The 3,919-nt window shown below is 41.8% G+C and overlaps 1 pseudogene; it reads left to right on the forward strand.

Annotated features, from left to right (window-relative positions):
- The first annotated feature begins 1,075 nt into the window (after positions 1 to 1,075).
- LOC144294271 (lysine--tRNA ligase pseudogene) lies at positions 1,076 to 2,379 on the forward strand (annotated as a pseudogene).
- The last annotated feature ends 1,540 nt before the right edge of the window (positions 2,380 to 3,919 follow it).

Genomic DNA, 3,919 nt, shown 5'->3' on the forward strand with positions numbered 1-3,919 from the left:
CAGATTTCAGGTTGTACTACAAAGCTGTGATCAAGACAGTGTGGTACTGGCACAAAAACAGACACATAGATCAATGGAACAGAATAGAGAACCCAGAAGTGGGCCTTCAACTCTATGGTCAGCTAATATTCGACAAAGCAGGAAAGACTATCCACTGGACAAAGGACAGTCTCTTCAATAAATGGTGCTGGGAAAATTGTACAGCCAGGTGCAGAAGAATGAAACTAGATCACTCTCTAATACCATACACAAAGATAAACTCAAAATGGATGAAAGATCTAAATGTGAGACAAGAATCCATCAAAATCCTAGAGGAGAACACAGGCAACACCCTTTTTTGAACTTGGCCACAGCAACTTCTTGCAAGATACATCTATGCAGGGAAGGGAAACAAAAGCAAAAATGAACTATTGGGACTTCATCAAGATAAAAACTTCTGGAAAGCAAAAGACACAGTCAACAAAACTAAAAGACAACCTAGAGAATGGAAGAAGATATTTGCAAATGACCTATCAGATAAGGGGCTAGTATCCAAGATCTATAAAGAACTTATTAAACCCAACAGCAAAGAAACAAACAATCCAATCATGAAATGGGCAAAAGACATGAACAGAAACTTCACAGAGGAAGACATAGACATGGCCAACAAGCACATGAGAAAATGCTCTGCATCACTTGCCATCAGGGAAATACAAATCGAAACAATGAGATACCACCTTACACCAGTGAGAATGGGGAAAATTAACAAGACAGGAAACACCAAATGTTGGAGAGGATGTGGAGAAAGGGGAACCCTCTTGCACTGTTGGTGGGAATGGGAACTGGTACAGCCACCTTGGAAAACTGTATGTGGTTCCTCAAAGAGTTAAAACTAGAACTGCTTTATGACTCAGCAATTGCACTGCTGGGGATTTACCCCAAAGATACAGATGCAGTGAAATGTCAGGACACCTACTCCCCAGTGTTTATATCAACAATTTCCACAATAGCCAAACAGTTAAAGGAGCCTCGGTTTCCATTGAAAGATGAATAGATAAAGAAGATGTGGTCTAGCCTTTTCAGGTTTGGCCCTCGGGAAAGATGGCTGCGGTGCAGGGCACTGAGGTGAAAATGGATGCCAGTGAGCTAAAACCGAGCAAAAATGAGTTAAAGAGGTACCTAAAACCTGAGAAGAAAATTGCAGAGTAGGAAGCCAAGTAGAAGGAACTCAGTGAAAAACAGCTAAGCCAGTCCACTGCTGCTGCCACCAACCACACCACTGATAATGATGTGGGTGCTGAGGAGGAGAGTCTAGACCCAAATGAATACTTCAAGATCTGCATCCAAGCAATCCACCAACTGAAAATCAATGGGGAAGACCCATATCCACACAAGTTCCATGTTGACATCTCGTTCACTCATTTCATCGAAGAATATGGTCACCTGAAGCCTGGAGACCACCTGACTGACATCACCTTAAAAGTGGCAGGTAGGATACATGCCAAAAGAGCTTCTGGGGGAAAGCTCATCTTCTATGACCTTCAAGTTGCAAGTCATGGCCAATTCCAGGAATTATAAATCAGAAGAAGAATTTATCCACATCAGTAACAAACTATGTCGGGGAGACATAACTGGAGTTCAGGAAAATCCTGGGAAAACCAAGAAGGGTGAGCTGAGCATCATTCCCTATAAGATCACACTGCTGTCTCCTTGCTTGCATATGTTACCTCATCTCCACTTTGGCCTCAAAGACAAGGAAACACGGTATCGTCAGAGATACTTTGACTTGACCCTGAATGACTTTGTGAGGCAGAAATTTATCATCCACTCTAAGATCATCACATACATAAGGAGTTTCTTGGATGAGTTGGGATTCCTAGAGATTGAAACTCCCATGATGAACATCATCCCAGGGGAAGTTGTGGCCAAGCCTTTCATCACCTACCACAATGAGTTGGACATGAATTTATACGTGAGGATTGCTCCAGAACTCTACCATAAGATACTGGTGGTTGGTGGCATTGACTGTGTTTATAAAATTGGATGCTAGCTCCAGAATGAAGGAATTTATTTGACTCACAATCCTGAGTTCACCACCCGTGAGTTCTTAATGGCCTATGCAGATTATCATGATCTCATGGAAATCACAGAAAGAAGGTGAAGCACATTACGGGCAGTTAAAAGGTCATGTACCATTCAGATGGCCCAGAGGGTGAAGCCTATGAAATTGACTTCACCCCACGCTTCCAGAGAATCAGCATGGTAGAAGAGCTTGAGAAGGCCTTTGGGGTGAAGCTGCCAGAAACTAAGCTCTTTGAAACTGAGGAAATTAGCAAAATTCTTTTTTTTAATAATAAATTTATTTTTTATTGGTGTTCAATTGGCCAACATACAGAATAACACCCAGTGCTCATCCCACCAAGTGCCCCCCTCAGTGCCCATTACCCAGTCACCCCCACCCCCCGCCATCCTCCCCTTCCACCACCCCTAGTTCATTTCCCAGAGTTAGGAGTCTTCCATGGTCTGTCTCCCTTTCTGATATTTCCCACACATTTCTTCTCCCTTCCCTTATTCCCTTTCACTCTTATTTATATTCCCCAAATGAATGAGAACATATAATGTTTGTCCTTCTCCGATTAACTTATTTCATTCAGCATAATACCCTCCAGTTCCATCCACATTGAAGCAAATGGTGGGTATTTGTCATGTCTAATGGCTGAGTAATATTCTATTGTATACATAAACCACATGTTCTTTATCCATTCATCTTTCAATGGACACCGAGGCTCCTTCCACAGTTTGGCTATTATGGACATTGCTGCTAGAAACATCAAGGTGCAGGTGTCCTGGCATTTCACTGCATCTGTATCTTTGGGGTAAATCCCCAGCAGGGCAATTGCTGGGTCGTAGGGCAGGTCTATTTTTAACTGTTTGAGGAACCTCCACACAGTTTTCCAGAGTGGCTGCACCAGTTCACATTCCCACCAACAGTGCAAGAGGGTTCCCCTTTCTCCACATCCTCTCCAACATTTGTGGTTTCCTGCCTTGTTAATTTTCCCCATTCTCACTGGGGTGAGGTGGGATCTCATTGTGGTTTTGATTTGTATTTCCCTGATGGCAAGTGAAGCGGAACTTTTTCTCATGTGCTTGTTGGCCATGTCTATGTCTTCCTCTGTGAGATTTCTCTTCATGTCTTCTGCCCATTTCATGATTGGATTATTTGTTTCTTTGCTGTTGAGTTTAAATAAGTTCTTTACTATCTTGGAAATTAGCCCTGTATCTGATATGTCATTTGAAAATATCTTCTCCCATTCTGTAGGTTGTCTTTTAGTTTTGTTGACTGTATCCTCTGCTGTGCAAAAGCTTCTTATCTTGATGAAGTCCCAATAGTTCATTTTTGCTTTTGTTTCTTTTGCCTTCGTGGATATATCTTGCAAGAAGTTACTGTGGCCGAGTTCAAAAAGGGTGTTGCCTGTGTTCTCCTCCAGGATTTTGATGGAATCTTGTCTCACATTTAGATCTTTCATCCATTTTGAGTTTATCTTTGTGTATGGTGAAAGAGAGTGGTCTAGTTTCATTCTTCTGCATGTGGATGTCCAATTTTCTCAGCACCATTTATTGAAGAGACTGTCTTTCTTCCAGTGGATAGTCTTTCTTGCTTTGTCGAATATTAGTTGACCATCAAGTTGAGGTTCCACTTCTGGATTCTCTATTCTGTTCCATTGATCTATGTGTCTGTTTTTGTGCCAGTAGCACACTGTTTTGATGACCACAGCTTTGTAGTACAACCTGAAATCTGGCATTGTGATGCCCCCAGCTATGGTTTTCTTTTTTAAAATTCCCCTGGCTATTCCGGGTATTTTCTGATAACACACAAATCTTAAGATAATTTGTTCTAACTCTCTGAAGAAAGTCCATGGTATTTTGATAGGGATTGCAT

Source organism: Canis aureus, chromosome 22 (assembly GCF_053574225.1).
Source record: "Canis aureus isolate CA01 chromosome 22, VMU_Caureus_v.1.0, whole genome shotgun sequence".
Classification (NCBI taxonomy): Eukaryota; Metazoa; Chordata; class Mammalia; order Carnivora; family Canidae; genus Canis; species Canis aureus.